This window comes from Oxyura jamaicensis, chromosome 3 (genome assembly GCF_011077185.1).
Source record: "Oxyura jamaicensis isolate SHBP4307 breed ruddy duck chromosome 3, BPBGC_Ojam_1.0, whole genome shotgun sequence".
In the NCBI taxonomy this organism is placed as follows: Eukaryota; Metazoa; Chordata; class Aves; order Anseriformes; family Anatidae; genus Oxyura; species Oxyura jamaicensis.
In genome coordinates, this window is record NC_048895.1 from 10,328,812 (window position 1) to 10,349,969 (window position 21,158).

A 21,158-nucleotide genomic window follows, 5' to 3' on the forward strand; every position below is an offset into this window, starting at 1 on the left:
CAGTGCATCTCTCTTAATTCTGGTTATGCCATAAGCCATACGCCAAAGCAGATAGCTTTAAGTGTTTCAAGTAGGGTTGGAAACTAACTGCTTTCTGCCACATTTTTTTTTTTTGAAGCTGCCTTTTCAGTGAAGCTACTGATTTAGTTATGTTTAATTCTCAATGTTTTGTGTTCCAACATCTGATCATGTGCCAGCTGAAAGGTGCACAAGAAGTGGTGAGCAGGGACTCAACTCCTGTCAGGCATTTTGTAGCATGTTCTTGACTGAATTGCAGGGTGAGAGAATCTCATGCAGCGTCCAGAAGAGCTCCAGGATAGGTGTATTGCCCTCTTGTTTCTCTGTGGAGGAAGGACGAATCACTGGATTTAGACATGGAGTTGTCTGTGCTAGGGACCCAGTAAAATAGTGTTTCTTTACCTCTGGATAGCAGTCCCAGATTCCTCCAGGGCAGGTACCTGAGAGCTTTTGTCTCTTTTGGAGGTAGGTCCATGCCTGGTAGCTACCCTTGCCTCCTCCTGGGCATGTATTTAGAAAGTTTTTGGATATCTCTATCTCTTTTTGGCTACCTCCTGAGAGAGTTTTAGTTCTGGATAGCAGCCCCAGATTCCTCCACAGCTGGCATCTGGAATGTATTTGTCTTTTGGAGGTAGGTCCGTGCCTGGTAGTTCCCCTCTATTTTTCCTGATCATGCCTTTGTAACCTTTTTGGATTTCTTTATGGCCTTTGGCTACCTTCTCAGAAAGATCTGGTTCTGAATATTCGCCCCAGATTCCTCCAGGTCAGGTACCTGAGATCTTTTTTTTTTCTCTTTTGAATGTAGGTGCTGATTGCCACTGCATGGCATGTTCTGGACACCCCGGGGTTCATCCCCAGGCATTAGGGGTTCATGAATGGCAGGTCCTGCCTTAGTAAGCAGTTCTTTCCATTTCAAGATGATGCGCTGAGTTTTGCAGGGAACTGCTGTGGATTTTTTTCTTACTGGGCTTTCTGAAGGCATTGGATGTCTTTTTTCCTATAGCATTTTCCTGGAGACCTGGGCCAGAAGCTTTGCAAAGTGAACAGTAAACATTGCTAATTTAAGCAACAGAGCAAGAAGGAAAGAGAAAGGACAATCCGTATGATACCAGTTTCCAATCCCATCCATTTCCCAGGCCGAGAAGCATTTCTGATGGCAACAACTTGTCATCCCCCTAGCTCCCTGTCCTGTTCTCATTTTCCCATCCCCACAGTTTCTACCTGTAAAGAGGGGTTTCGAGGAAAGGTGATTTTTGACAGGGAAGGAATGGGGCTGGTGGTGGTGGCCCTGGGACACTGGTGTTTTTGCTGTCCCTGTAGTGGCAGCCAGGGCCAGGACACACTGCCCTGGTTAAGAGCACTAAAGAGGGACAAGGGAAGGGCAGAGGAGCGTGGCTGCAGCAGGAGCAGGTGGCTGCGTCCTGAGTGTGCCTGGGCACTGCAGGGGCTGTAGAGGAGTGGAGGGCTACGGGTAGCCAAATCTCTTGGCTATGGCCATGTCCTTCTCCAGCTGCCAGAAGAAGTACCCGGGGCTCTGTGTGGGGAAAAGCCAAAGGGGGTGCTAGGGTGAGCTGTGGGGCCCTGGGCTGAAGAGCGGGGCACAGGGGGTTCTGTCCCAATGGCCAGCGTTCTGACCAACCCCCGCCGGCAGGCTTGTGATGGTTCGATTTTTGGGTACTCAAGCAGGCTTCCCATCTCAAGGATTTCCCATCCCAAGGAGGATTTCCCAGCCCAGGGAGTATTTTCCTTGCCCAGGACAGTTTCCCATCCCAAGGACCACCTAGCTCAAGAGTAACTTCCCATAGCTAATGGTGATTTCCTACCCCAATGATTTCCCATCCCAGTGGTGATTTACTCTTCCCACAATGACATCTCTTCCAATTTCCCATCCCAACCATCTTTTCCTATCCCTGTGAAACAATGATTATGAAACACCAAGTATGTAACGCAGTAAGCTGAAGGGATAGCTGCAATGGCGAAATTGTTGTATTGGCCTCATGCGATAAGCCTCAGCTAGCTACACAATCAAGGCTGAAGAAGGAAGGCAGTACCCGAAGTAGAAGTCAAACAACTGAATTAGCTGAGTTTGAAGAAAAGCAAAACTGCTGAAGTGGTAAACAATGACAGAACATGTGCAGAACAGAAAGGAGAAAAGTACAAGGTGAAGGAGGCTACGAGCCTTCATCAGAAAGAGCTCGAAGTGCAACAACCGGAGAGTACTGTGCATGTACTCTACGCAGTATGTGGGATGCTCTGGGGCAAAAAAAAAAAAAAAAAAAAGGTAATGCTCAAGCCCTACTCAAGCCCTAGGAAAGGGCAACAGTATAAACGTGGACCAGCAAACCATGTGTATAAGAACCGAAGTCTCCCATCACCAGCAAGAAGGGTGCTGGTGATTCGAAACCCCACTCTGAGAGGCACTGAAGCGCCCCTCTGCCACCCAAACAATCTCGCTGAGAAGCTTGCTGCCTGCCTGTGACTGCATCTGCGACATCACAAAGAGGCCGCCACATTCGGGTAAGCCACAGGACTACCGTCCTGCCACTTGCCGAGGCAATCGGCCGCGGGGCAGACGCATCCTGCAGCGGAGCGGGGGATGGAGGCGGGCAGGGCTTGCTTTCTCAGCATCGAGGCCAGGCAGGGCGAGCAGGGAGGGCCCCTCGGCGCTCTGTTGCGGCGGTCCTTCCCTTCGGTGCTTGTAACCTGCTTGCGAGGGACCTGGCCGTGGTAGCAGCCAGGCAGAAAACCGTGGCCTCCGCATTTCTCGCGGCCTCTCCGGCCACTGTCACCGATGTGGCTACTCAGACGGAGGGCTCGGGGAAACACGCGGCCGCCCAGGTCTCGGGCACACCCGAGTCTTCTGTCTGAGCGTAATGACCTGTGGTAGGGCCCGTGGGAACGGGGTTAAGCTGAGGCAGGGGAGGTTGAGGCTGGACACCAGGAAGAGGTTCTTCACCGAGAGGGTGGCTGCACGCTGGAACAGGCTCCCCAAGGAAGTAGTCACGGCACCAAGCCTGTGGGAGTTTAAGAAGCGATTGGACTGTGCACTGAGTCACACGGTCTGAACTTTTGGGTAGACCTGTGCAGTGCCAGGAGTTGGACTTGATGATCCTTATGGGCCCCTTCCAACTCGGGATATTCTATGATGCTATTCTAATTGTATGAATCAAATTGATGAACTTCTTTGTGATTCTACTACCTACAGTGCCTACATTCAGAAAAAGGCTATTGTTTGCCGTTTTTGAAAGGCATAAGTAAAAGCATGCTTTGAAGATTTTTCCAGGGATTAGTAGAAAGTTAAATGTTATCTTCAGCTGTTTTTGCAACCAAAACCACTGTGTTATCACTTACTTTCATCAAAAATGCAAAGCACAGCATTAGAAAAAAACTCTCTCCCAGCCAAAACCATACAGTATATTAAAAGCTTCAGTTTCTAATGCTGCAATGCAAGTTACTATTAAAACTACCCAACTAGCATGTACTTAGCTGCTAACTAGTTAGTTCCGAATCAGCTTCTGAGTATCTGTAACTACAGACGTTTAACACCTATGCTGTAATTGAACTGTTCTGCTATTAAAAAAGCTGAATGCTCTTTTAAGCATTGCAGTAGAGAATTAATCTTTGAGACAAAGTTTTCAACAAATACGAATTTGAACTATTTTGTCTATACAAAATGGTCTGTGTATTATGGGAACACGAATTGGAAACTGTACTAATGCTGAAATAAGGCCAAAAAATGAACTTGTAAAACAGCATTGTTAGGTGGAAATCAGAAGTTGTCCCAGTGTTACAAAATGATTAAATACGAATGTGGTTACTTATATAAATATACACCTGTGATTTAACCACTGATAACTGATTTAAAATAACTGACTTTTAAATGGTGTTCACAATGTCCTGCTAATTCCTTTGGATTCAATATGAAACAGCTTCGTGCTTCAGAGATACGGGTGGCAGAAACATCAGACCTAGATCACAACTAGATGTGCTCTGGTAGCACTCAAGAGCAGCGTCTGTATTAGGATTGAAACACTTCACTCCCTTGCTTGCTGAAACGTATTCACTATTTTTACAGGGTATTTTTCCTTTTTACCAAGCTAGTTTCACTTTCTCCTTCTGTACTTGTAATCCTGTTGCTGTTTCCACTCTAGCTTCCATCACTGACTTGAGTTGAAGCTTTTTGTGGGGAGGGGTCTTTGACCCAGCATGGTTCCTTGAAGCTGACTTCAGGCACAGCTGGAGCCAGTCACTGTTCAACTACGCTCCCCATACCTTCAAAGAGGGGATTTGCTCAGACATCCAAGGGATCAGTCGTGAACAGGAGAGAAAATCAACTTTTTGACCGCGTAGCAACTATCATGTTACTATTTTCTGGATTGGTTGAGCCAAGCAAACCCTTTTTATTATATAAATACAACAGTGTGTTAAACTTTGGAGAATCATCTGGCCATATAAACTGGGCAAACCTGTTGTTTTTAGTGCAGTATGTAATGGTAATTTGAAGCTACTATCTTACCAACAGCAGGCTCATGATAAAAATGGAGTTTATTGCAGTAAAAACACATAATCGCTAATTGCTCCTTCCTACAAAAGCCAGATGCTATTCTATTTAAAAACAAACAAAAACTTGTCCTGCATTTTTTGCTTTGGTTACTACTTGCACTATTACTCAGCAGTGACTTAAACAAATGCTAATTTCAAAGAGGCTCTGTTTGCCCTAATTCTTAAATACTTTTTTTTTTTTTAAAAAATAATGTGAATCATGAGAATTGGAAACTTGTTTTAACTACACCCATCTGCAGCACTGCTAGCTTAATGACAGATGGGGACAGAGGAGAGCTTCTGGAGACCTTTAGAAACCGAGATGTATTTGGGATTATGAAATCTGCCACATGGAAACTTGCCTAGGGGCAATTTCTTATTGTTTGCCTTTGTTGTATGTGTAGGCAGCCTCAGCCACATCAATGCTAATTCTGAATCACTGTGGTTCTTCCACAAACTTTGAGTACAAATACAGCACTGCTATACCCGGGTTGAGCAGCGAAATAAACATTTGATTCTTGTTGGGCTTAATTTGCCTGTCAAGCTGCTATGCTGGCAACACTAAAACAATGTAAAATGTTAAATTTTTAATGTATAAAATGGCAGAGATGACCACAGAAATCAGTTTATATGCACTGGTTTTAATTAATTCACACAGCAAAGTCAAAAGCCTCATAAACTGATGAGGTCTCACGCAATGAAGCAACCGTGGAAATCCAGGCCTGGTGCTGAAACTATTTATGGTCTTCCATGAGCAACACAGGTTGGTGCTGGGAAGAGCTTTGACCATAAAATTGAAGAGTCCAGGGTGGAATTTCCAGTCACTTTAAGCTCTACCAGTTGTTATTCACAAAGTCCTTTGGAAGCCAGTAGCTTTTGGAAGCATATAGCTTCTTGCCAACTTTTCCCATCAGAAGCTCCTTCCTTTGGAACAAAGCAGTATGGGGGGCAGAGCACCTTAAGTCCCCACCGCACTTTCTGCTGCAAGTATTCATCCTTGTCTGCCACCCCTACTAAAGCTTTAAGCTTCCTTCCTCACAGACATAAAGGCTTCAATTTGAGCTTAAAGAGCAAATGCAAAGCATTTTATTTAAGGAAGACTTTTTCCTGAAGTTATCAGGTTGAAAAAATCTGACCTGAGAACTCAGTGCAGTTTCATTAACTGTAGTCATTGGTGTAAGGAATTACCTGTGGTACTGGAACCCCTCACATCCCTTCTACTTAGTGACTTTCAGACCATGTATAGTGCATACAGTATCTGCCACAGCAAATACCTTAGGAGAGCAGGTATCAGTTTCACTGATTTTTTTTTTTTTTTAGTATCTGGAAAGTCTGCTTTATGTTCAGTCCCAACAAGGGCACAAAGCCAAGTTTCTCTTAGATTGTCAGTCTAGCCAGGAGGTCATGAGCATTTCAAGCCAACGAGCACCAAATCTCACACAGAAGGAACAAAATGAGTATGCTATATTTCTGTAACTAATTTATATGTGGTGAATACACGGTAATTAACAGTAAATATACTAAACTTGTGAGTTTTTTTAAGAGCAATAGAGGTAAGTGAAAACTGAATTTATTAAATAAGGGAAGGAGACAAATTTTTCTCTAATTTTTGCACTTTGGCTTGAATTCTCAGGAGGACTTTTATGGAAATTTGTTGCAAAAATAAAAGGCAAAGTAGTAAAGCAAAGAGTTAAAAATAAGTCTACAAATGAGTGCATTTCTATTTCCATTTATTAGTATTTGGTTCTAGCAACATAAGAACTGACAGGTTTCACTTTTGTCAAAACAGTAAACAAATTATAAGAAGGTTAATATACTGCAAATCACACTGAGATCAGCATAAATATAGTTAGTAATATAAACTGTTAGTATTGTAAAATGTTGAATTAATTTAATAACTGCCTGTAGCAATATGTAGTACTGTATCCTTATGTCAAATTTCAGATTCTATTTAGAGTAGAAATAGTTTTAATGGTTCTAATTTGTTCAGCATATGCTATTCATTAAAGTGAAATTGTATTAAGTACTTTTAAATCTGTGTAAATTATATATATATATATTTAATGCTTGGATTTATATTGCACTGAATTATTTCGGGAGAAGGTGAAAAGGGTTGCAAAATTTACTGAAGAACAGTCTTGTTTTGGAAATGAATCCTAAATATTAGAATACTTGTCTCTTTGATGATGTTATTTTGCAAAAAACAAAAACATTCATATGCACACAGAGACATGGTACCAAGAAACTGGTCTGCTGCAGTGAGGGGCTGGAGCACTGTCACTTCTCTTCTAAGTCTTCTGTCTCTCTGTGGTTTAACAGCATGAAGCAAAACTGAGGTCTCTCAGTCACTAAAAACAGCAGGTTTGTACGTGTTTCAGCAAAAGAAAAAAATGATGTATTTTCAGACAAATGCTGACCTTGATAAGGAGATACAAAAAATTAATACTCTTCCCACCTAAAATGAAAACCATTAGAAAGGGCTAGTGTAAAAACTAAGAGCAAAACATTTACTGGATGTTATAAAAGAGTAAATGAGAGTCCTGAGGACTCCTTTTGATGAATGTATGTCTAAATTCCCTGTTTTGGGGGGAAGATAAGAGGTATCAATCTTCCTTTTCTTGTTGCTGATGCATTGGGCGTGCTCTGAGAGAAGACAGGAGACTCATTGGGATGGAATTCCAGAGGGGAAGAAAGACGCTGAGATCAGGTTCTGGCACCCCCAGGGCCCTATGCTGTGATGGAGGGTGGCATGCCAAGCTGCACAACCCAGCACTTGCCAGTGATGAAGCTGCTGCTTTGTCATCTGAGCCTGGGGGCCTTGTGCTGACAGTACTGAAGAAAAACATTTAAAGACAGAAAAATAAAAATGCAACCATTCTCTCTGGCTTGCAAGTTACATATTAAGTTATGATGGAAACAACTTCAGTCTATCAGAAGATCACCTTTTCTCTCCCAAATCATATCTACATATTTATATTTGATCTTTTAATTAGATATATTCAGTACAAGTATTGCCTAGAATAATAGAATTATAGAGTATCCTGAGTTGGAAGGGACACACAAGGATCATCCAGTCCAACTCCTGGATCCAAACAGGACCACCCAAAAAACAGACCATGTGTCTGAGTGCGTTGTCCAAATGCTCCTTGAACTCTGTCAGGCTTGGTGCCATGACCACTTCCTCTCAGGAGTCTATCCCAGTGCTTGACCACCTCTGGGTGCAGAACCTTTCCCTAGCACCCAGCCTGCCCCTCCCCTGTCCCAGCTCCATGCCGTTCCCTCGGGTCCTGTCACTGTCCCCATGGAGCAGAGCTCAGCGCCTGCCCCTCCGCTCCCCTTGTGAGGGAGCTGCAGGCCGCCATGAGGCCTCCCCTCAGCCTGTTCTGCTGGGGGCTGAAATGCTGTTGGCCTCTTACCTCAGTCTTCCCATCATGTCCTCATCCATATAAACTATAGTGATTTTACATTCTATTTTCTATAATAATAGGACTTTGACAGTATCACTTAACCTATGATCTTTAGTAGGTCTATGACTTGAACAGAAAGGGAATTCATTGATTAAAAGAAAACTGAGCAATAGTGAAGATATAAGTAGTTTTGCTGCTCCTTAAAGGAAACACACCATCGTTTTAAGGCCAATACTCAAATCTTGCCTCCATGAAACTGCACCGTCCCTTACACGTCACTGAGATGGAAGTAAGAACAACAGCAAGATTCTATCAGAAGCTGGTAGGTAACAAGCCATCAGGTTATGTATTATAAATATAAAATTCATTGACAGCATAATTTTCCCAACTAGTATTTTACCTTGTTTGAAACAATTAACACTCATGAAGAAAGAGCTGGCTAACTATATGGGGCATTGTTTATTATTAAGGTAATAAAAACTGATCTAAAAATTAAAAACGAGAATAGCATTTTTTTTTTCTTAGCACAATTCTTGTAATTGTAATGGCATTAAACTAACAGATGAATTTATTTGTAGAGAAAACTGTGTTAAACATTTCCATTGCAACTGCAGACATTCAGAATATTTCCCCTGAATACAGCAAAAGATCAGGATTGCTTGGTTTTCAGAGAAGATATTAGGAGAAATTAAAGTAAATTACAAACGGACACCCCTCCTTAATCTCTTTAAAATGCAAGGGAAAGCTCAGCAGCACTGAAAAGCAGAGAAGCTAAAATGAACACATGATGCCTTATAAAGAAATTTGGATACATTACACAAGAAACTGGAATTTACTGCGGTAAACGAGCTGTCACTGATCTTGATAGCTTTGCATACATGGAATTAGAGTATCTGCAGTCCCCCTTTCATCCCACCCATTCTATCCATGATTCTCGTACTTTTTGGAGCACAGTCCCTCTGGTAAGCACAATCTAGAGACACTCCACGTACTGGCTGAGAAGGAATTTGTATTACTTAGGATAATATCACAATTATCCTGTTGATAATTAAGCCAATTTCCGAGCCTTGTTCTGCATTTTTTTTTTTTTGATGGATCTCCTCTCTCCAGAAAAACTTTGAAGCAGAAGATAACTTGTCCTCTCTTGGAGCTGGGAGCTATTTGCTTTGAGAGGTAAAGGTCACTGCAGAGGGTGAACAGAGGGTAAGACCTGCCCTGGACATGGTCTTCCAATATTGCAGCTTGGTCTTTCTAAATTGCTCTCTGGGTTTTTAGGAAGACTTGCCAATTTTTCTGGCCTACCTTGAAGAAAATCATAGAATCGTTAGGGTTGGAAAAGACCACCAAGATCATCTGGTCCAACCATCACCCTACTACCAATGTCACCCACTAAACTATGTCCCTAAGCACCATATCCAACCTTTCCTTAAACACCCCCAGGGACAGTGACTACACCACTTCCCTGGGCAACCCATTCCAATGCCTGACTGCTCTTTCTGAGAAGAAATATCTTCTCATTTCCAACCTTAACCTCTCCTGGTGCAACTTGAGGCCATTCCCTCTAGTCCTATCACTAGTTATCTGGGAGAAGAGGCTGACCCCCAGCTCCCCACACCTTCCTTTCAGGTAGTTGTAGAGAGCAGTAAGGTCTCCCCTGAGCCTCCTTTGCTCCAGACTAAACAACCCCAGTTCCCTCAGCCACTCCTCACAGGACTTGTGATCCAGGCTCCTCACCAGCTTTGTAGCCCTTCTCTAGACACACTCCAGGGCCTCCATGTCCTTCTTGTAGTGAGGGGCCCAAAGCTGAACACAGTACTTGAGGTGCGGCCTCACCAGAGCAGAGTACAGGGGGACAATCACTTCCCTGGTTGGGAGGCTAAAAACTCTGAGGATAAGTGGTCTAAAGCCTGCAATGTATTGTTGAAAATGATGTCTTTCAGCATTGATTGAAGTCTTGTTTGCTGTGTGCGTATCAGTCACTGCTCATCCCACCTCAAGCCATTCAATTTACCGGAGCCTGTCTCAACTCCATTTCTAGAAAAGACTTATAAAACAATCTCACAAGCTTCTTACCCCGTGGAAAATCAACTCCTTGTCTCACCTAAGTTACATATCAGTGTCTCATATCCTCACCAGAGGCTGCCCACATGCTTACTCCAAGCCTGTTCCCTAGGAGGTCCCCATTTCTAAAACAGTTGTAATTCATCTCTGAATCTCAGTCTCAGTAGCTTGCCCTTCCTCAGCTCCTCTTTGACTGCAGTGCATCTTCTGCAGGGCAACATAAGCAGATTTTCCTCTAGTGGTGGATCATTTGTCACCTAACTGGTTGTGTTCATGAGTCTTTTCCCATAGCTACTGTCCCTGTGACTGCTACTCCACCAAAAAAAAAAGTTATTTCCCAAGGTTTGAGAGGCATGTTCATTAAAACACAGGCACTTCTTTTCTTTTAGGTGTCCCTTTCCTGGGACATATGTTGTGGACACCAAGAAATCCTTTGCCTTTTCATTGACAGCACCTTCCCTTTTAGAGGGAGGAAAATCGATGCTACAGAGAAGAAAACACCTATTTTATGCAAATTGGAAAATCACTCTGGTTTAACATTTTGCTAAGAAACCAGCAAGTTTATGCGTCTGATGTAAGCTAAATAGCTGCAGAGCCATTCTGAGCCAGCACAGTGCTACAAGGGAGATATCTAGGAGGGGTACACAGCTGAAGAGAGTGATCTTGGAGTCCCTGTCACACACAAAGTTGCGTTAACTATATGTACTAGTAAGAAACTCTCCTCTACTGCTGTAGCACCCATTACTGCTGAAATGAAATCTTGTTTTCATCAGGCATTTTCTTCCCGACTTTCTACATTTCACAGATTTCATATGTGCTTGGGTAACTTCTTTTACACAAAAATTCAATTAATACACTTGAAGCACTCCCCAACAGTTTTGAATGAAGGCTGTGAAGCATCTCAAAAGAGCTCTATGGTATTTACTGGATATATTTTATGCATAACACTTATTATTAAAAGTTGGTGAAAATCAAACCCAGCAATGCTATTATATGAATTATCTAAGAAAAACTGGCACAGATATTACCCTATTACTGTTAACAATGGGTCTAGAAAGTAACTTTCTGTTTTAAATTCACGACATATGTTAGAATAAACACTTGCTTTTCCCCTATTGAAAAGGTTCCCCTATGCTTTGGAATTTGTTATATGCCGGAGAGTTAAATAAAATAGAATTTCTGTAATTTCACCAACAGTCCTGTTTGAAACCATAAAGTTTTGCAGATTTGATGGTTCAGTGGTTAGCACACTTATTGTGAACTGGGGAAAGGGCAGGAAATGAAACAAGATTAGGCTGTAAGTGCAGATGAAGACCCAGTTCTGCTGTTTGAATTTCAAGGTAAGAGGAAATTGTTCGGAAGAAATTTCTGGGATGTGAGCAGCGCAAGAGGGAAATTATTTTGCACCTCTGAAAGACGTGACCTTGAGGGCAGTGTTTGGTGCCACTGGAAGAGACAGTGTGGTTGTTTCCAGCAGCGGCGGTGGAATCCAGCTCGCACCGCCTGCCTAACGCATCCCCGTCCCTCCTCAAAGTTTATCCAGAAGACGTGCTCCGGCACAAAACGGAAACGCAAGCACTCGGCTTGCTCATCTCGAGGATTAAAACAACGCCCCTGCCATGGGAACGCTATCTAGTTTTTAAAAGAAACTGATTTTAAAGATAAATCCGAAGAGCTGCCAGCTCTTCCACCGAGCCTCAGCCCAGCGGGGTCCCGCCGCACGGCAAATGGCGGCCCCGCCGGGCGCCGCGGGGACGGCCGGGGCGGGGCGGCGAGGCGGGGCCTGGGCACGGACCCGGCCTCGCTCCCGGTCCTAGTCCCGGTCCCGGTCCCCGTCCCCCGTCGCCTCCTGCCCGGGCGGTGCCGGCTGCGTCTGCCGACAGCGGCGAACCCCTCGCGGGCGGCCGTGTGAGGACGGGGCCGGGCGGGCCGAGGCTGCCCCGCTCGCTGCCCGGGCGGCTGCAGCGGATGCCGGAGGGCAGCCGGGGCCGGCGGCGTCGCCGTCAGCAGCGGCGTTTTCCCGGTAGTTGGAACGGGGTAAGTGGGTGGAGTTCTCTTTTTTTTTTTTTGGTCGAAGAACGGGATTTAATATATACTGGGCTCTACCTTTGTTTATTTACCGACGGCGAGGTGGTGAGAAGGGGCTGGGTTTGCGCGGCGTGCCGGGGCGCTGAGCTGTGGGGCTGGGTACGGGCATCCCCCGAGTTCCCAGAGACTTTCGCCTTGTTTAAGCAGGCAGCCAGGCCAGCGAGGACTTATTATTTTTTTCCATGTGCTATTTGAAGCAAAATTAACTCCTGGAGCCTTCCTCGTGTTTTCTAGTAATGCAGCTGGTGATGTTAAACTGTGCGTGTGTGCTCGCAGCGTTTGAAGTTATTGGTGCAGCAATTCCTGCTGTATGTTCAGCAGCACACAGGGCTTCGGGAAAACAAACCAGCGGATCCAGCTGAAGAATGTGCCTTGCAGCGCTGGCACGTGTCTGAGCTGGTTCGGCTGCACTCGGTATGTATAAATAAGCCCTTCGTGCCAACTCTGGAGATGGAATTCAGGCGTGTTGTAGGCGACAAAAGACGACAGAAAACTTTCGCTTTCTGGTTTTATCTAAGTATTGACAGAGAGGGATCTCTTCAGTAAGTTTGTTTTTATTTTTTTAAAAAGATGTAGTTGTTCTGCTATGTGCGACAACTGAGAGCACCTCGTAAACGTGCTAGGAAAAACGCTGACCGGGGTATTTTATTGAAGCACGGTAAAAGCTAAGTTACCAATGTCTACACTTGCATTCCTGGTCCGGAATGTTTTCTCACCGATGCAGATTGCAACAGAAACCTGATTTCTCTGCAAACGGGACTTAACTTTTTGGGGGAGAACAGTAACGTCTGGACCGGGAAGGGAGCAGAAGTTTTAGAGCCTGAGGCTTTTAGATATGAACTGTTCACCTTCCTGTTAGCTCCATTTTCTGTGTCTGGAGGTCAAGGCTCTTTTACATGTGTAATAAAAGAAGAAAATTAGCCGAAGGCAAAACATTGAATTGCCTGCTTTACTGCATTGAAAGTGCACCTACGGCAAGAAAATGTTATTAAAAAAAGCTTACCTACTTCCCTGACTGTTTGTATGAGTAGCTATGCAGAGAGCAGTGCTTAGCCCCGCACCATATCACTAGCCTGTCACTAGTTTAGAGCACAGAAGTAGTGTGTACTACTAGAGCTTGGCCAGACCTTACGCTTACACGTAGCTGATGTTAGAGCTGTACCTTGCACTGCTGGGAAATTCTGGAGAGAGGCAGGTGTTGGGTCCTTGTTTCGTCATCTGAGCTGGTTATTCTGCTTCTTCCTCTCTCCTTCTGCACATATAAGGTTATTTTCAATCCCTTCAAAAAAACATTGCGGTGTGTAAACTTAATGGGACAGCTTTTGGACATTGCTACCCAAATCCAGATCTCTAAATAACAAATTAATGCAAGCTCTTAAGTTTATCTGTGCATGAGTGTTAACTCTGGCATCGTGCTTTTACCCTGTTGGGCAACTAAACTCCACCACAACCGCTCTCTCACTCCTCCTCAGAGGAAGTGGGGGAGAAAACACGATGGAAAAAGGCTCGAGGGTTGAGTTAAGGACAAGGAGATTGCTCACCATTTACTGCCATGGCCAAAACAAACTCAGTATAAGGAGATGAATATAATTTATTGCGTATCACTAGCAGACTAGAGCAGTGAGAAACTAAAAACAAACTACAAATACCTTTCCCCCATCCATCCTATCCCCCCGAGCAGTGCAGGGGAATGGGGGCTGCGGTCAGTCCCTGATGCTTCCTCTCTGTCACTCCCCCACGGTCCCTCCCTGCCCCTGCTCCTCGTGGGGTCCCTCCCACGGGATGCCGTCCTTCCCCAGCTGAGCCTGCGGGGGCTGCCCACAGGCTGCAGCTCTTCAGGAACTGCTCCCACACGGCTCCGTCCCACGGGGTCCACATCTATGCGTTTGGAGGGGAATCCAGATGAGGATTTTTGGGCAAGTGAATGAGCAATCATACTTTCAGACATGACTATCCTCAGTAGCTATTAAAAAAATACTTATATTAAATTAAACAGTAAGGATTTAATTATGATGCTCCTTGTTAATATGAGTGTTCAGGCTTTACGACAGGGAGAAACAGAATGTCCTGCAGCTTAGGAGAGAATGGGTCTGTCAGAAAGTGTTAGTAGTAGTGCTTCCGCGCAGTACTTTAAATGCTGATGTAAAAACTCTGAATATACTCCCCCCACTCCTACATCCATCCTCCCCGCAAGTATCCTGTGTGGTTCAGTGAATATGCTAGGTGTAGTATTTCAGATGGCTTCCCTGCTTCTTGTTACTCACTGCTTAGCTTTGGGGAAGGAGGTTTTGAAGCACACTTTTTCATCACGTATTCATTGTGTCATCTCATCCATGGCTTCCCCGGGACACTACAAACACTAGCTGAGGACCAGTTTTAAATTTGTTTCTAAACGTGGCCAGTTTAACATTTTGATGTTTGATCTGTGTGCCAAAGCGTTCAGGACTTCTTCTTGTTTGGTCTGGTTTTATTTTTCGTCCGGAGGGCTGCTTAATTCTAAAATAAGGTTGTTGATTCTAGAGAAATGACACAGCTGTGCATGACTGCATTTCTGCTGCTCGGTAGCGTGTTGTAAATCCCTGCCTCTGCTCATGGGGAGGAGTTTGGATGTTAAATAAACTACTTGCTGAAGCCCTCTGCGGTTCTGCTGTGACCAGAGCGCTTGTGTGGGATGTTTGTGCATTCCTAATGATAACCCGTTTCCCAAACACAGTTTAAGGATGCTTCAGTAAATTCAGTGACGTTCCATTCGCTTGGTGACCTGCAGAAGTACTGTAAATAAAAACAGACTTCTTTTCCTGTCTTTTCCAGGCCAGAGCCCTGTGTTATGGTTTAAACAAAAAAAAAAAGGGGGGGGGGAAGAGGGGGGGAACCACCAAGAATGGCTTCTATGCAGTAAAAGTGGCTAGATGATAAATCAGGGCCTTTAATAAAAAGGCGAGTTGATAAATCAGAGAATGATTAGCCTTTTTTGTCATTCTCATTACCTTTTAATTGTAAAGAACAGGGTTACTCATAAGTCTGTGGTTTTGGATCTTTCTTAAATACCAGTCCAGAGTTGGTGGTGTGGTACATAGCAAGATATGGTCACCTCTCCTCAAAAACAGAAGAGTTAAATGTAGCTGTGGATTGGGAAAACTTTTTTTTCTTTATGTTAGAGTCCTCGTTGTAAGCCTGTGATTCTTGGATGCTTTGTTGGTGGAGATGGGCTTCTTCCTGACTTCTCTGTGCTGCTGCAGTCACTGAGTTATGTGTTTTATAATGCATCTGCAGGCTGAAGGAGTATTCCTGTTTTTCTCGAGTGCCATCTTCACATTAAAACCGGAGTGCCCTACGGCCGTGCATTTAGCTGGATGAGTGAGCGAGCTCGTGAGACTCACCCTGGCTGCGTGACCACAGGAGCAAGGAGGGAGGCTGTGGGCATCATGGCTTACGGCATACGGGGAGATCAACTTAAGCTGATCACATTGCACTCAAGGGCAGTCATGCATTGGTTTTGTTTTCTTTTTGAAGCAGCTTTTGCAATTACTTCATGTTTGAATGCTAGGGAAGGTCTGTTAGAGTGGATCCAGGCATGAGAAGTTCATTCACAGCACCTACTGGTTAAGGCTGGGGCAGTTGTTCACTGGCAAAATTGAAAATGCCTTCGAATAGCTATGCTAATAGCTAGCAGGGGAAGTGGAGAAGGAGGCACTGAGCTCTTCTCCCTGGTAACTGGTGATAGGACCCAGGGAAATGGCACAAAGCAGTGCCAGGGGAGGTTCAGAGGGGACATTAGGAAACGTGTCTTTACTGTGATGGTCGTCAGACACTGGAACAGGCTTCCTAGGGAGGTGGTTGATGCCCCGTGCCTGTCGGTGTTCAAGGGGCATTTGGACAATGCCCTTATTAATATGCATTGACTTTTGGTTAGCCCTGAAGTGGCTGGGCAGTTGGACTCAATGATCTTTGAAGATCAATAATGCACTTCCAAGTAAATTATGCTATTCTATATAAACTGGAAGGTCATCACTGTCTAGCCTTGTTCTGTAGTGAAAAAGAAGAGCTGCTTCTCTGGGGGAAAGCCTCTTCAGTGACAGCCTGGAGTAGATATTAGAGATGGGAATCTGGCAGCACGGCTGCTTTTTTCATATTATTTTGAAAGCTTGCTGTAGGTTTTCCCTCTTGTGCGAATTTACTATTTGTTTGCAGCCTTTTAAGGCATGAGACATGACTCAGAGGTGCAGAGAAGCAGGTGCTCCATTGAGCACCGCTGTACAGAATTTGTCCTGAGTGCTGGATGCTCTTCAGGGACAGCACATTTGGGCCAGTACATGGACTTGACATTTTAATAACATAATAACCTGTTAACCTTCTGTATTTGCTGCAGTCTTTGTATGTTGGGTGCTTTTTTTCCCCAGCATAGACAACGTCCAGATGTGAGATTTGCTTTATTCCCATTGCAAGTAAAACTCTGCTGGACACAAGCAGCATTGTGCTGATGCTGTTCGTCATAGAATGGCTCGGGTCGGAAGGGACCTTAAAGATCATCTAGTTCCAACCCCCAATTAAAAACGTTAATTTTTTCACACTTGTGCGTGCAATATCAGCTGTTGCTGTAGCTGTCAGCTGTGCGTGACTCAGGACAGAGTGAGTTACTCCTGCCTCGCTTGGAGGTTGTGCTCCTGGTGCAAGGAGTCTGCAATCCCACATGAACAGCTTCTCCCAGCTGCGCCCATGCTCTGCAGAGCCAACATTGTAAATACAAGTTCACGTTTTGCTTTGAAGTCTGTGTACTTTTCACTCTTAGGCCAATGACCTATTTTCTAAAAGTAACAAAATGAGTGATGCGGTGGAAGACTTCATGTACGTATACAAAACACGAATGAATGCCAGTTTTTCACAGGCAGTTTTGTCATTTGCTTGTGTTTGTTTCACATGTATAGATCGTAGATTTTTTTTTTCTCTCCGTCTAGGAGACGTAGAGCAGAGTTAAATAAAAGTGCAGCCATATGTAGTCTCAAAATAAAATTCGAGGCAAATCAGCATAAATCAAGCAACATTTTACATAGAAGGCGTTCTTCATTTTTTTTTTCTTTGTGTAGTTAGGTAATAAACTATACAGTGATAAAGGAATATGGCTGTAAAACTGGGAGATACATTTGCCATATTTTACTTGGATATTACAAGGACTTAGAAATGTTTAGGTTATTTTATATACCATATGTGCTTTATTGCTTAAACTGCAGAGAATTTGTACTTCCCTGTGAAACCATTACGCTTTATGGCAAAATGCTTTAAGAATCGTCTGCATATTTATACAATAAACAGTAACAACTCATATGGTGTCATTATGGGACAGCTTTACTGCGGCATGCATAATATGGGGAGTTTTGCATTAGGTTTCTAGTTAGCATGTGGGGAGCGGATGATGATGTTCCTGGAAGTATCGTTTACGTGCACTAATGTGTGGGGGCCACAGTCTCTCTGGCAGGGCAGAAATAAAACTGCCAGGTGTTGTCCACAAATGGAGCAGCTTGTGCCAAGAGTTCAGCTGGTTTTGAAGGGTTTATTTAACCATTTATTCGCAGTGTGTGTGTCTAGGTATATGTGCATTGCTAAATCTGCCCTTTTTTTGAGCTGGAACCAATGTGCAATGTTGACATTTGCCAAGTAAGATCCCACCATGGAAGTAGCATGCCTGAGAGATGTGCTCAGGTGTTACAAAGAGAATTTACTAAAAGACTGTATGCTTTTGAAGCCACGATATTCTCTGGAGCTAGAGAGGTGATAATGAATGTATTTGTGTAATTATGCTTCTCTGTATTTTGGAATATGAGTACACTCTGGTAAACGTTCCCTTCACTTACTATATGCTTTGCAAAAGCAAGTTGTTTCCCTGTTACTCCCTGTTAACTGACCCCACTCCTCTTCAATATTTTTAAAAGAAAAAAAAAGGAAAAGAAAACCAAGCATAAAACCATGAGGTGATCCTTGTGCAAACCTGTGAAAGCAAGTCGGCTCAGGCTGCGAGCTGTCACTGTGGGAGCTATGCTGTGATGGAGACTGTCCTGCAACCAGCACCTTCATGTTTCAATCCACAGGGATGCGCTTGAAGGATTTACCTGGTGCCAGAAGCTGGGACGACCTTGGGACTGAGATGCTCAGGGGGTTCACTAGCAGCTACATGACCCCCAATGTTTTTCAGCCTGCAGGCAACCCAGGCGGTCTGGGCACTGTGATGTGCTGGGCTGTGGACAGCACTGGCTCACATGCTGGTTCCTCCCTGCTGTAAGGGAGGTGATGAGAAGCTGCTCCATCGGGGTGGTGGAGACACAAGTGGAGGATGTCACCATCCTCACCTAGCTGAGGACCAAGGTGTATCTGGATTAAAAATACCATAGTCGATACCTTCAATTGCACCTGGCAGCAAGTAAGTTGTTATTACCCTTTCGCTGCGGGAACAGATAACTGCATCCCCCCGCAAGGCACAGAGGCTGAGTAGTATTTTAGCTGCAGATTTGATCTGGGATTTTAGAAGCAGCAAAGGACGTGGTAATAGCTGCAGCCTATAAAATCTCTCAATAATAGGGTAGGAATCCTCTTCCTTACATCCTCGAGGTATCAAAATGAAGAGGTTACAGCTGCAACCTCTGCTCATTAAATACTGAGGGACTGAGTTAATTTGCTAAATGCAAAGATTGTTTTCAGGCAGAACACGATGGGTTGAGCTGAGTCGCAGCTTTTGTGTTCGCTGCAGTCAAATTTAAGATGAGCTGGTATTTCAGCCAGCTTTTTGTTTGTGATTTCAATATTCTAAAAATGGAATTTCCTGTTCCATATCTGAAGGAGATACCACACGTGCTTGTAGTTTAGATGTTATGGGCTGCATAGCATACGTGGTCACAGAGATCAATGGCATCTTGTATCGTTTTCCTGTTACCTGAAATATTTGGGTTATGCTTACATGGGTCCCAAGGGAGCTTTTTGGAGCCAAACCCCATTTATTTTACAGCCTGACTTTAATGCCTTTTAAAGGAAGAATGTGCTAATTCTCTAAGAAGGAATTTGAAGCACTTTTTTAGAACAAAAGAGGACTTGAGAGACAGGATTAATTTATTGTGTCATACGGATGTAAAAGCATCCGAGCACAAACTAGCTAGAGTAGCTAAGACTATAAATGTGTGTTTTTCTTTTAAGTACTAGATGCATGGTGCTGCCTGTAACAGAGGAGAGGGTGCATTTCATCATATTAGCATGACATTACAAAAATAGCTTTTAAAGATCCGTTTGGATTTGTTCTCCACTCCCAGTAGTTGGTTTTGGTAATCAGTGTCTTGTAAAAAAACAACAACAAAAAAAAACATGCTGAATAATCTGCAACATCACATTTTAAAAAGGCTGAATAGCAACAGAGGCTGGAAAAAAATAGTTCAACATCTGGAAATAATAAAGGGCACTGAAAAATGTTTTTGTAATGTGAAAGGGAAATGCACTGGAAAATGAATATTTTTTCCTGTAAACAAGGAAAGTTTGATATTATATTTCCTGTTTTATATTTCCTTCTTTTGCACGATCTCAAGCTCTTGTGATTTGCCCCTTCAGTGCTGCAGCAGCGGGACAGGAAGGCTGTGCTTTGTCAGGCTCCTGGGGGCACCGTCATTTCTGTTCAGCTACATCCACGGAGCCCTTGCAGCAAGAAGGTCGCTCAGTCTCCTTGCTCAGTGTGGTTTTTCACCCTCAATGTTGTTCTCTGGCTGGCAGTCACTTATCTTTCATAAATGCCAGATGGGGATGGAGCAAGCCTGAAAACATTGAAACTTCCTGCTTGTAGAAGCAGACAATAAATGCTGCCGAGGGGACAGAGGAGAAGGCTGTGAAATAGGAGGAAAAAAATGATGACCAAATACGAGACCAAAGAGCTTTGATTTTTCTTTCCACTGCCGCACTTGATTTTGCTGAAGTGACTGAGTGGGCGAAGGATACAGTAGTTGTGTGTCTGAGCTGTGATTGTCCTTTGTAACTTGTTTGCTCGTTTTCTCCTTCTAAGCGGGGAGGAGAATGCTTATAAAATAACTAGCATAGTGCAAATATTTTTCCTGAACAAAAAGGTTGAGAGTTCAGAAAAATAATGAAGGACCCAAAGAGTCCATGCCAAGCCCTTGTTTTTGTTTGTTCAGCAGCGGGGTGAGTGTCTTGTGTCAGTTCGTGATGCTTTCTTAACGGCTGTAAGCTGGCCAAGAAATAAGGGAGAAGTTCTGAAAAATAATGACTCCTAGCATAAGATTCCACTTGGCTGAAGTTTGCCATCTCTAGAAACAGACTGTTCTCTAAATGCTGCAGATGAGGAATGGCTTTTGTGGTTACATGATTATATGCGTACATCCTTGCCGTGCAATTAAGAAATGGCCTGACTATGGCTGTTTGAGCGTGAGGGAGAATGGCTCTAGGTTACTGTTATCTAGCCGTAGTTAACAGAGTAGTATGTGCGCAGGTGGTTTTGTGCACGTGAACTCTGCCTTGTGCTTTCCGGCAAACGCAAACACACTCTGACACAATAAGAATACTGCTCTTCAGATGAACGATGTTTATGTAGGCCCTGTGGTGCTTCATTGTACTGGATTCCTCTGCAGTCAACAGCAATTTATTTCTCACTTCTGCGTTAGTCGGGAGCAGCGGGCAGGAAAAACTTCGTGGATGACGCATCTTGCATAAGGATACAGTGAGCATTTACGTTTCAGTGCATGGTTTAGAACAACAAAGGCAAGGCAATTATTTACTGGTTACAGTCTTGCTCAGAGGACATCTAGCTGTGCAATTCACCAAAGTTACTCTGTTTGATAAGTGTATTAATTCGTTTGAAGCCTGGTGCTTTTTCCAGGACATCAGCCAATTCAGTGCTTGGCAGATGCATATGTTGTTACTTACTTGGCTTTGACTTGTGCTTCAACAGCTTGCATCTCCTCCAGATTCTTATAGTCTACCCTTCAACAGGGATGTATTGCTCATCCTTATAGCTAGCTCTTGCTTGTTTAAAAGCCATTCCACCCTTCCTCTAACTTT

The 21,158-nt window shown here is 43.9% G+C and overlaps 1 protein-coding gene across 1 annotated transcript in view; it reads left to right on the forward strand.

Moving 5' to 3' along the window:
- The first annotated feature begins 11,794 nt into the window (after positions 1-11,794).
- The window catches only part of STON1 (stonin 1), a 24,515-nt gene continuing 15,151 nt past the window's right edge, over positions 11,795-21,158 (forward strand). Inside the window, exon 1 of the mRNA XM_035320480.1 lies at positions 11,795-12,065. The gene's annotated coding sequence lies outside the window, so the exon portion shown is untranslated. The remainder of the gene's footprint in view (positions 12,066-21,158) is intronic.